This window comes from Heterodontus francisci, chromosome 7 (assembly GCF_036365525.1).
Source record: "Heterodontus francisci isolate sHetFra1 chromosome 7, sHetFra1.hap1, whole genome shotgun sequence".
NCBI lineage: Eukaryota > Metazoa > Chordata > Chondrichthyes > Heterodontiformes > Heterodontidae > Heterodontus > Heterodontus francisci.
The window spans coordinates 7,220,745-7,234,537 of NC_090377.1; the positions used below are offsets into that span (position 1 = coordinate 7,220,745).

Sequence of the window (13,793 nt, forward strand, 5' to 3'; positions counted from 1 at the left end):
ATTCCAGATCCTAAACACTCACTGAAACTGCCTCCACCAAACTCTCAGACACTGCATTCCAGATCCTAAACACACACTGAACCTGCCTCCACCACACTCTCAGACAGTACATTCCAGATCCAAAACACTCACTGAACCTGCCTCCACCACACTCTCAGACAGTGCATTCCAGATCCTAAACACTCACTGAACCTGCCTCCACCAAACTCTCAGACACTGCATTCCAGATCCTAAACACACACTGAACCTGCCTCCACCACACTCTCAGACAGTACATTCCAGATCCTAAACACTCACTGAACCTGCCTCCACCACACTCTCAGACAGTGCATTCCAGATCCTAAACACTCACTGAACCTGCCTCCACCGCACTCTCAGACACTGCATTCCAGATCCTAAACACTCACTGAACCTGCCTCCACCAAACTCTCAGACAGTGCATTCCAGATCCTAAACACTCACTGAACCTGCCTCCACTACACTCTCAGACAGTGCATTCCAGATCCTAAACACTCATTGAACCTGCCTCCACCACACTCTCAGACAGTGCATTCCAGATCCTAAACACTCACTGAACCTGCCTCCACCACACTCTCAGACAGTGCATTCCAGATCCTAAACACTCACTGAACCTGCCTCCACCACACTCTCAGACAGTGCATTCCAGATCCTAAACACTCACTGAACCTGCCTCCACCGCACTCTCAGACAGTGCATTCCAATTCCTAAACACTCATTGAACCTGCCTCCACCACACTCTCAGACAGTGCATTCCAGATCCTAAACACTCACTGAACCTGCCTCCACCACACTCTCAGACAGTGCATTCCAGATCCTAAACACTCACTGAACCTGCCTCCACCACACTCTCAGACAGTGCATTCCAGATCCTAAACACACACTGAACCTGCCTCCACCACACTCTCAGACAGTACATTCCAGATCCTAAACACTCACTGAACCTGCCTCCACCACACTCTCAGACAGTGCATTCCAGATCCTAAACACTCACTGAACCTGCCTCCACCAAACTCTCAGACACTGCATTCCAGATCCTAAACACACACTGAACCTGCCTCCACCACACTCTCAGACAGTACATTCCAGATCCTAAACACTCACTGAACCTGCCTCCACCACACTCTCAGACAGTGCATTCCAGATCCTAAACACTCACTGAACCTGCCTCCACCAAACTCTCAGACAGTGCATTCCAGATCCTAAACACACACTGAACCTGCCTCCACCACACTCTCAGACAGTGCATTCCAGATCCTAAACACTCACTGAACCTGCCTCCACCGCACTCTCAGACAGTGCATTCCAGATCCTAAACACTCACTGAACATGCTTCCACCGCACTCTCAGACAGTGCATTCCATATCCTAAACACTCGCTGAACCTGCCTCCATCACACTCTCAGACAGTGCATTCCAGATCTTAAACATTCACTGAACCTCCCTCCACCGCACTCTCAGACAGTGCATTCCAGATCCTAAACACTCACTGAACCTGCCTCCACCACACTCTCAGACAGTGTATTCCAGATCCTAAACACTCACTGAACCTGCCTCCACCACACTCTCAGACAGTGCATTCCAGATCCTAAACACTCACTGAACCTGCCTCCACCGCACTCTCAGACAGTGCATTCCAGATCCTAAACACTCACTGAACCTCCCTCCAATGCACTCTCAGACAGTGCATTCCAGATCCTAAACACTCACTGAACCTGCCTCCACCGCACTCTCAGACAGTGCATTCCAGATCCTAAACACTCACTGAACCTGCCTCCACCAAACTCTCAGACAGTGCATTCCAGATCCTAAACACTCACTGAACCTGCCTCCACTACACTCTCAGACAGTGCATTCCAGATCCTAAACACTCACTGAACCTGCCTCCACTACACTCTCAGACAGTGCATTCCAGATCCTAAACACTCACTGAACCTGCCTCCACTACACTCTCAGACAGTGCATTCCAGATCCTAAACACTCACTGAACCTGCCTCCACTACACTCTCAGACAGTGCATTCCAGATCCTAAACACTCACTGAACCTGCCTCCACTACACTCTCAGACAGTGCATTCCAGATCCTAAACACTCACTGAACCTCCCTCCAACGCACTCTCAGACAGTGCATTCCAGATCCTAAACACTCACTGAACCTCCCTCCAACGCACTCTGAGACAATGCATTCCAGATCCTAAACACTCACTGAACCTCCCTCCAACGCACTCTCAGACAGTGCATTCCAGATCCTAAACACTCACTGAACCTGCCTCCACTGCACTCTCAGACAGTGCATTCCAGATCCTAACCACTCACTGAACCTGCCTCCACCACACTCTCAGACAGTGCATTCCAGATCCTAAACACTCACTGAACCTCCCTCCAACGCACTCTCAGACAGTGCATTCCAGATCCTAAACACTCACTGAACCTGCCTCCACCGCACTCTCAGACCGTGCATTCCAGATCCTAAACACTCACTGAACCTCCCTCCAACGCACTCTCAGACAGTGCATTCCAGATCCTAAACACTCACTGAACCTCCCTCCAACGCACTCTCAGACAGTGCATTCCAGATCCTAAACACTCACTGAACCTCCCTCCAACGCACTCTGAGACAATGCATTCCAGATCCTTAACACTCACTGAACCTCCCTCCAACGCACTCTCAGACAGTGCATTCCAGATCCTAAACACTCACTGAACCTGCCTCCACTGCACTCTCAGACAGTGCATTCCAGATCCTAACCACTCACTGAACCTGCCTCCACCACCCTCTCAGACAGTGCATTCCAGATCCTAAACACTCACTGAACCTGCCTCCACCGCACCTCAGACAGTGCATTCCAGATCCTAAACACTCACTGAACCTGCCTCCACCAAACTCTCAGACAGTGCATTCCAGATCCTAAACACTCACTGAACCTGCCTCCACTACACTCTCAGACAGTGCATTCCAGATCCTAAACACTCACTGAACCTGCCTCCACTACACTCTTAGACAGTGCATTCCAGATCCTAAACACTCACTGAACCTGCCTGCCCCGCACTCTCAGATAGTGCATTCCAGATCCTAAACACTCACTGAACCTGCCTCCACCGCACCTCAGACAGTGCGTTCCAGATCCTAAACACTCACTGAACCTGCCTCCACCACACTCTCAGACAGTGCATTCCAGATCCTAAACACTCACTGAACCTCCCTCCAACGCACTCTCAGACACTGCATTCCAGATCCTAAACACTCACTAAACCTGCCTCCACCAAACTCTCAGACAGTGCATTCCAGATCCTAAACACTCACTGAACCTGCCTCCACCACACTCTCAGACAGGGCATTCCAGATCCTAAACACTCACTGAACCTGCCTCCACCGCACTCTCAGACACTGCATTCCAGATCCTAAACACTCACTGAACCTGCCTCCACCAAACTCTCAGACAGTGCATTCCAGAATCTAAACACTCACTGAACCTGCCTCCACCTCACTCTCAGACAGTGCATTCCAGATCCTAAACACTCACTGAACCTGCCTCCACCACACTCTCAGACAGTGCATTCCAGATCCTAAACACTCACTGAACCTGCCTCCACCACACTCTCAGACAGTGCATTCCAGATCCTAAACACTCACTGAACCTGCCTCCACCAAACTCTCAGACACTGCATTCCAGATCCTAAACACACACTGAACCTGCCTCCACCACACTCTCAGACAGTACATTCCAGATCCTAAACACTCACTGAACCTGCCTCCACCACACTCTCAGACAGTGCATTCCAGATCCTAAACACACACTGAACCTGCCTCCACCACACTCTCAGACAGTGCATTCCAGATCCTAAACACTCACTGAACCTGCCTCCACCGCACTCTCAGACAGTGCATTCCAGATCCTAAACACTCACTGAACCTGCCTCCACCGCACTCTCAGACATTGCATTCCAGATCTTAAACATTCACTGAACCTCCCTCCACCGCACTCTCAGACAGTGCATTCCAGATCCTAAACACTCACTGAACCTCCCTCCACCGCACTCTCAGACAGTGCATTCCAGATCCTAAACACTCACTGAACCTGCCTCCACCGCACTCTCAGACAGTGCATTCCAGATCCTAACCACTCACTGAACCTCCCTCCAATGCACTCTCAGACAGTGCATTCCAGATCCTAAACACTCACTGAACCTGCCTCCACCGCACTCTCAGACACTGCATTCCAGATCCTAAACACTCACTGAACCTGCCTCCACCAAACTCTCAGACAGTGCATTCCAGATCCTAAACACTCACTGAACCTGCCTCCACTACACTCTCAGACAGTGCATTCCAGATCCTAAACACTCACTGAACCTGCCTCCACTACACTCTCAGACAGTGCATTCCAGATCCTAAACACTCACTGAACCTGCCTCCACTACACTCTCAGACAGTGCATTCCAGATCCTAAACACTCACTGAACCTCCCTCCAACGCACTCTCAGACAGTGCATTCCAGATCCTAAACACTCACTGAACCTCCCTCCAACGCACTCTCAGACAGTGCATTCCAGATCCTAAACACTCACTGAACCTGCCTCCACCGCACTCTCAGACCGTGCATTCCAGATCCTAAACACTCACTGAACCTCCCTCCAACGCACTCTCAGACAGTGCATTCCAGATCCTAAACACTCACTGAACCTGCCTCCACCGCACTCTCAGACAGTGCTTTCCAGATCCTAAACACTCACTGAACCTCCCTCCAACGCACTCTGAGACAATGCATTCCAGATCCTAAACACTCACTGAACCTCCCTCCAACGCACTCTCAGACAGTGCATTCCAGATCCTAAACACTCACTGAACCTGCCTCCACTGCACTCTCAGACAGTGCATTCCAGATCCTAACCACTCACTGAACCTGCCTCCACCACACTCTCAGACAGTGCATTCCATATCCTAAACACTCACTGAACCTGCCTCCACCGCACTCTCAGACAGTGCATTCCAGATCCTAAACACTCACTGAACCTGCCTCCACCACACTCTCAGACAGTTTATTCCAGATCCTAAACACTCACTGAACCTGCCTCCACCGCACCTCAGACAGTGCATTCCAGATCCTAAACACTCACTGAACCTGCCTCCACCAAACTCTCAGACAGTGCATTCCAGATCCTAAACACTCACTGAACCTGCCTCCACTACACTCTCAGACAGTGCATTCCAGATCCTAAACACTCACTGAACCTGCCTCCACTACACTCTTAGACAGTGCATTCCAGATCCTAAACACTCACTGAACCTGCCTGCCCCGCACTCTCAGATAGTGCATTCCAGATCCTAAACACTCACTGAACCTGCCTCCACCAAACTCTCAGACAGTGCATTCCAGATCCTAAACACTCACTGAACCTGCCTCCACTACACTCTCAGACAGTGCATTCCAGATCCTAAACACTCACTGAACCTGCCTCCACTACACTCTTAGACAGTGCATTCCAGATCCTAAACACTCACTGAACCTGCCTGCCCCGCACTCTCAGATAGTGCATTCCAGATCCTAAACACTCACTGAACCTGCCTCCACCGCACCTCAGACAGTGCCTTCCAGATCCTAAACACTCACTGAACCTGCCTCCACCACACTCTCAGACAGTGCATTCCAGATCCTAAACACTCTCTGAACCTGCCTCCACCGCACCTCAGACAGTGCATTCCAGATCCTAAACACTCACTGAACCTGCCACCACCAAACTCTCAGACAGTGCATTCCAGATCCTAAACACTCACTGAACCTGCCTCCACTACACTCTCAGACAGTGCATTCCAGATCCTAAACACTCACTGAACCTGCCTCCACTACACTCTTAGACAGTGCATTCCAGATCCTAAACACTCACTGAACCTGCCTGCCCCGCACTCTCAGATAGTGCATTCCAGATCCTAAACACTCACTGAACCTGCCTCCACCGCACCTCAGACAGTGCGTTCCAGATCCTAAACACTCACTGAACCTGCCTCCACCACACTCTCAGACAGTGCATTCCAGATCCTAAACACTCACTGAACCTGCCTCCACTACACTCTCAGACAGTGCATTCCAGATCCTAAACACTCACTGAACCTGCCTCCACTACACTCTTAGACAGTGCATTCCAGATCCTAAACACTCACTGAACCTGCCTGCCCCGCACTCTCAGATAGTGCATTCCAGATCCTAAACACTCACTGAACCTGCCTCCACCAAACTCTCAGACAGTGCATTCCAGATCCTAAACACTCACTGAACCTGCCTCCACTACACTCTCAGACAGTGCATTCCAGATCCTAAACACTCACTGAACCTGCCTCCACTACACTCTTAGACAGTGCATTCCAGATCCTAAACACTCACTGAACCTGCCTGCCCCGCACTCTCAGATAGTGCATTCCAGATCCTAAACACTCACTGAACCTGCCTCCACCGCACCTCAGACAGTGCGTTCCAGATCCTAAACACTCACTGAACCTGCCTCCACCACACTCTCAGACAGTGCATTCCAGATCCTAAACACTCTCTGAACCTGCCTCCACCGCACCTCAGACAGTGCATTCCAGATCCTAAACACTCACTGAACCTGCCTCCACCACACTCTCAGACAGGGCATTCCAGATCCTAAACACTCACTGAACCTGCCTCCACCGCACTCTCAGACACTGCATTCCAGATCCTAAACACTCACTGAACCTGCCTCCACCAAACTCTCAGACAGTGCATTCCAGAATCTAAACACTCACTGAACCTGCCTCCACCTCACTCTCAGACAGTGCATTCCAGATCCTAAACACTCACTGAACCTGCCTCCACCACACTCTCAGACACTGCATTCCAGTTCCTAAACACTCACTGAACCTGCCTCCACCAAACTCTCAGACAGTGCATTCCAGAATCTAAACACTCACTGAACCTGCCTCCACCTCACTCTCAGACAGTGCATTCCAGATCCTAAACACTCACTGAACCTGCCTCCACCACACTCTCAGACAGTGCATTCCAGATCCTAAACACTCACTGAACCTGCCTCCACCACACTCTCAGACAGTGCATTCCAGATCCTAAACACTCACTGAACCTGCCTCCACCAAACTCTCAGACACTGCATTCCAGATCCTAAACACACACTGAACCTGCCTCCACCACACTCTCAGACAGTACATTCCAGATCCTAAACACTCACTGAACCTGCCTCCACCACACTCTCAGACAGTGCATTCCAGATCCTAAACACACACTGAACCTGCCTCCACCACACTCTCAGACAGTGCATTCCAGATCCTAAACACTCACTGAACCTGCCTCCACCGCACTCTCAGACAGTGCATTCCAGATCCTAAACACTCACTGAACCTGCCTCCACCGCACTCTCAGACATTGCATTCCAGATCTTAAACATTCACTGAACCTCCCTCCACCGCACTCTCAGACAGTGCATTCCAGATCCTAAACACTCACTGAACCTCCCTCCACCGCACTCTCAGACAGTGCATTCCAGATCCTAAACACTCACTGAACCTGCCTCCACCGCACTCTCAGACAGTGCATTCCAGATCCTAACCACTCACTGAACCTCCCTCCAATGCACTCTCAGACAGTGCATTCCAGATCCTAAACACTCACTGAACCTGCCTCCACCGCACTCTCAGACACTGCATTCCAGATCCTAAACACTCACTGAACCTGCCTCCACCAAACTCTCAGACAGTGCATTCCAGATCCTAAACACTCACTGAACCTGCCTCCACTACACTCTCAGACAGTGCATTCCAGATCCTAAACACTCACTGAACCTGCCTCCACTACACTCTCAGACAGTGCATTCCAGATCCTAAACACTCACTGAACCTGCCTCCACTACACTCTCAGACAGTGCATTCCAGATCCTAAACACTCACTGAACCTCCCTCCAACGCACTCTCAGACAGTGCATTCCAGATCCTAAACACTCACTGAACCTCCCTCCAACGCACTCTCAGACAGTGCATTCCAGATCCTAAACACTCACTGAACCTGCCTCCACCGCACTCTCAGACCGTGCATTCCAGATCCTAAACACTCACTGAACCTCCCTCCAACGCACTCTCAGACAGTGCATTCCAGATCCTAAACACTCACTGAACCTGCCTCCACCGCACTCTCAGACAGTGCTTTCCAGATCCTAAACACTCACTGAACCTCCCTCCAACGCACTCTGAGACAATGCATTCCAGATCCTAAACACTCACTGAACCTCCCTCCAACGCACTCTCAGACAGTGCATTCCAGATCCTAAACACTCACTGAACCTGCCTCCACTGCACTCTCAGACAGTGCATTCCAGATCCTAACCACTCACTGAACCTGCCTCCACCACACTCTCAGACAGTGCATTCCATATCCTAAACACTCACTGAACCTGCCTCCACCGCACTCTCAGACAGTGCATTCCAGATCCTAAACACTCACTGAACCTGCCTCCACCACACTCTCAGACAGTTTATTCCAGATCCTAAACACTCACTGAACCTGCCTCCACCGCACCTCAGACAGTGCATTCCAGATCCTAAACACTCACTGAACCTGCCTCCACCAAACTCTCAGACAGTGCATTCCAGATCCTAAACACTCACTGAACCTGCCTCCACTACACTCTCAGACAGTGCATTCCAGATCCTAAACACTCACTGAACCTGCCTCCACTACACTCTTAGACAGTGCATTCCAGATCCTAAACACTCACTGAACCTGCCTGCCCCGCACTCTCAGATAGTGCATTCCAGATCCTAAACACTCACTGAACCTGCCTCCACCAAACTCTCAGACAGTGCATTCCAGATCCTAAACACTCACTGAACCTGCCTCCACTACACTCTCAGACAGTGCATTCCAGATCCTAAACACTCACTGAACCTGCCTCCACTACACTCTTAGACAGTGCATTCCAGATCCTAAACACTCACTGAACCTGCCTGCCCCGCACTCTCAGATAGTGCATTCCAGATCCTAAACACTCACTGAACCTGCCTCCACCGCACCTCAGACAGTGCCTTCCAGATCCTAAACACTCACTGAACCTGCCTCCACCACACTCTCAGACAGTGCATTCCAGATCCTAAACACTCTCTGAACCTGCCTCCACCGCACCTCAGACAGTGCATTCCAGATCCTAAACACTCACTGAACCTGCCACCACCAAACTCTCAGACAGTGCATTCCAGATCCTAAACACTCACTGAACCTGCCTCCACTACACTCTCAGACAGTGCATTCCAGATCCTAAACACTCACTGAACCTGCCTCCACTACACTCTTAGACAGTGCATTCCAGATCCTAAACACTCACTGAACCTGCCTGCCCCGCACTCTCAGATAGTGCATTCCAGATCCTAAACACTCACTGAACCTGCCTCCACCGCACCTCAGACAGTGCGTTCCAGATCCTAAACACTCACTGAACCTGCCTCCACCACACTCTCAGACAGTGCATTCCAGATCCTAAACACTCACTGAACCTGCCTCCACTACACTCTCAGACAGTGCATTCCAGATCCTAAACACTCACTGAACCTGCCTCCACTACACTCTTAGACAGTGCATTCCAGATCCTAAACACTCACTGAACCTGCCTGCCCCGCACTCTCAGATAGTGCATTCCAGATCCTAAACACTCACTGAACCTGCCTCCACCAAACTCTCAGACAGTGCATTCCAGATCCTAAACACTCACTGAACCTGCCTCCACTACACTCTCAGACAGTGCATTCCAGATCCTAAACACTCACTGAACCTGCCTCCACTACACTCTTAGACAGTGCATTCCAGATCCTAAACACTCACTGAACCTGCCTGCCCCGCACTCTCAGATAGTGCATTCCAGATCCTAAACACTCACTGAACCTGCCTCCACCGCACCTCAGACAGTGCGTTCCAGATCCTAAACACTCACTGAACCTGCCTCCACCACACTCTCAGACAGTGCATTCCAGATCCTAAACACTCTCTGAACCTGCCTCCACCGCACCTCAGACAGTGCATTCCAGATCCTAAACACTCACTGAACCTGCCACCACCAAACTCTCAGACAGTGCATTCCAGATCCTAAACACTCACTGAACCTGCCTCCACTACACTCTCAGACAGTGCATTCCAGATCCTAAACACTCACTGAACCTGCCTCCACTACACTCTTAGACAGTGCATTCCAGATCCTAAACACTCACTGAACCTGCCTGCCCCGCACTCTCAGATAGTGCATTCCAGATCCTAAACACTCACTGAACCTGCCTCCACCGCACCTCAGACAGTGCGTTCCAGATCCTAAACACTCACTGAACCTGCCTCCACCACACTCTCAGACAGTGCATTCCAGATCCTAAACACTCACTGAACCTGCCTCCACCACACTCTCAGACATTGCATTCCAGATCCTAAACACTCACTGAACCTGCCTCCACCACACTCTCAGACAGTGCATTCCAGATCCTAAACACTCACTGAACCTGCCTCCACCACACTCTCAAACAGTGCATTCCAGATCCTAAACACTCACTGAACCTGCCTCCACCACACTCTCAGACAGTGCATTCCAGATCGCTGCTTCATCAATGACCTTCCTTCAATCATAAGGTCAGAAGTGGGGATGTTCACAGATGATTGCACAATGTTCACACCATTCGCGACTCCTCAGATACTGAAGCAGCAAGAACTGGACAATATCCAGGCTTGAGCTGATAAGTGGCAAGTAACATTTACGCCACACAAGTGCCATGCAATGACCATCTCCAACAAAAGAGAATTTAGCCATCTCCCCTTGACATTCAATGGCATTACCATCGCTGAATCCCCCACTATCAACATCCTGGGTGCTACCATTGACCAGAAACTGAATTGGAGTAGCCATATAAATACCGTGGCTACAAGAGCAGGTCAGAGGCTAGGAATTCTGTGCCGTGTAACTCACCTCCTGACTCCCCAAAGCCTGTCCACCATCAAAAAGGCACAAGTCAGGAGTGTGATGGAATACTCTCCACTTGCCTGGATGGGTGTAGCTCCAACAACACTCAAGAAGCTCGACATCATCCAGGACAAAGCAGCCCGCTTGATTGGCACACCACCCACAAACATTCACTCCCTCCATCACCGACGCACAGTGGCAGCAGTGTGTACCATCTACAAGATGCACTGCAGCAACGCACCAAGGCTCCTTAGACAGCACCTTCCAAACCCACGACCTCTACCATCTTGAAGGACAAAAGCAGCAGATGCATGGGAACACCACCGCCTGCAAGTTCCCCTCCAAGTCACACACCATCCTGACTTGTAACTATATCACCGTTCCTTCACTGTCGCTGGGTCAAAATCCTGGAACTCCCTTCCTAACAGCACTGTGGGTATACCTACTTCACATGGACTGCAGCGGTTCAAGAAGGCAGCTCACCACCACCTTCTCAATGGCAATTAGGGATGGGCAATAAATGCTGGCCTGGCCAGCGACGCCCACATCCCAGCAATGAATTTTTAAAAACGGGATGTAGAAGCAGTTTGGGTAGAGATGAGAAATCATAAAGGAAAGAAGTCACTTTTGGGAGTGGTGTATAGTCCCCCTGACAGTAACCACACAGTATATGGATGTAAAAGAAGAAATAATGGGAGCTTGTCAGTCAGGTACGGCGATAATCATGAGGGATTTTAATCTATATATAGACTGGAAAAATCAGATGGGCAGAGGTATAGTCACAAGCATTAACACACTCTTTGCCTTTCAGCTGTCCCATGACAGCTTTATTATTTAATCCTGCCCTCTGCCCTATCAAACACCTTCCCTTTTGTTCTATTCTCCACTACCCCCACTCCCTTCACTTGCTTAATATATCATTATTTTCTAACCCATACCAGTTCTGATGAAAGGTCACAGACCTGAAACATTAATTCTGTTTCTCTCTCCACAGATGCAGCCTGACCTTTTGAGTAATTCCAGCACTTTCTGTTTTTATTTCAGATTTCCAGCATCTGCAGTATTTTGCTTTTATTTTAGTTGTTCATAGAATGTTTTCAGAATATGTTTTCAATCAGATCAGCCAGGTTCAAGGAGCTGATTGGCCTACTCCTGCTCCAAATTCGTATGTTCATATGTAACCCACATTTGTCCATGTGACTGTATTAATTTTGTCCCAAATTATTCTTTCTAGAAGTTTCCCCACCACTGCAGTTAAACTGACTGGCCTATAGTTGCTTGGCTTATCTTTGCACCCTTTTTTGAACAGGGTGTAATGTTTACAATTATGCAGTCGTCTGGCACCACCCCTGAGTCTAAGGAAGACTGAAAAACTATGGACATTGCTTCCGCAATATCCACCTCTCACATTTCTCAGTATCCTTGGATGCATCTCATCTGGTCCTGGTGCCTTATCCAGTTTAAGTACAGGCAGCCTATCCAATACGTCCTCCTTATCAATTTTAAACCCTTCCAGTGTCTGAATTACCTCCTCTTGCACCGTTGCCTGGGTTGTATCTTCTTCCTTGGTAAAGACAGATGCAAAGTATTCATTTAATACCTCAGCCTCCATGTGTAAATCCCCTTTTTGGTCCCTTATCAGTCCCACTCCTATTTTTACTATTTTATTACTATTTATATGTCTCCAGAAGACTTTGGTATTCCCTTGATATAGGGAGTCTCTTTTCATACTCTCTCTTTGCTTCTCTTATTTGCTTTTTCACTTCCCCTCTGAATCTTCTATATTCAGTCTGGTTCTCAATAGTATTTTCTGCCTGACATCTGTCTTAAGCACACTCTTTCTTCTTTTTCTTAATCTCTATCTCTTTTGTCATTCGGGGACATCTGGCTTTCTTTACCCTACCTTTCCCTTTCGAGGGAATATACCTTGACTGTGCACAAACTATCTCTTCTTTGAAGGCAGCCCATTGTTCAGTTACCATTTTTCCTGCCAACCTTTGGCTCCAATTTATTTGTCCCAGATCCATTCTTGCCCCATTGAAGTTGGCTTTCCCCCAGTTAATTATTCTTACTCTGGATTGTTCTTTGTCCTTGATAGAATGATCACTGTTCCCTAAATGTTCTACTGATACTTGATCCACTTGCAAAGCATTAAGGTAGATAAGTCCCCAGGGCCTGATGGGATCTAACCTAGAATACTGAGGGAGGCAAGGGAGGAAATTGCTGGGGCCTTGACAGAAATCTTTGCATCCTCATTGGCTACAGGTGAGGTCCCAGAGGACTGGAGAATAGCCAATGTTGTTCCTCTGTTTAAGAAGGGTAGCAAGGATAATCCAGGAAATTATAGGCTGGTGAGCCTTACGTCAGTGGTAGGGAAATTATTAGAGAGGATTCTTCGGGACAGGATTTACTCCCATTTGGAAACAAACAAACTTATTAGCGAGAGACAGCATGGTTTTGTGAAGGGGAGGTCGTGTCTTACTAATTTGATTGAGTTTTTTGAGGAAGTGCTGAAGATGATTGAAGAAGGAAGGGCAGAGGATGTTATCTATATGGACTTTAGTAAAGCCTTTGACAAGGTCCCGCGTGGCAGACTGGTACAAAAGGTGAAGTCACACGGGATCAGAGGTGAGCTGGCAAGATGGATACAGAACTGGCTCAGTCACAGAAGACAGAGGGTAGCAGTGGAAGGGTGTTTTTCTGAATGGAGGGATGTGACTAGTGGTGTTCCGCAGGGATCAGTGCTGGGACCTTTGCTGTTTATAGTATATATAAATGATTTGGAGGAAAATGTAGCTGGGCTGATTAGTAAGTTTGCAGA

At 49.1% G+C, this 13,793-nt stretch overlaps 1 protein-coding gene across 4 annotated transcripts in view; it reads right to left on the bottom strand.

Moving 5' to 3' along the window:
* Nucleotides 1–13,793, bottom strand: part of LOC137371821 (C-X-C chemokine receptor type 2-like) — a 422,042-nt gene that overhangs the window by 377,045 nt on the left and 31,204 nt on the right. Inside the window, exon 2 of one of the 4 annotated variants that reach the window (XM_068034731.1) lies at nucleotides 12,501–12,536. The exons of the other annotated variants lie outside the window; for them this stretch is intronic. The gene's annotated coding sequence lies outside the window, so the exon portion shown is untranslated. The remainder of the gene's footprint in view (nucleotides 1–12,500; nucleotides 12,537–13,793) is intronic. 4 annotated transcript variants of the gene reach the window in all.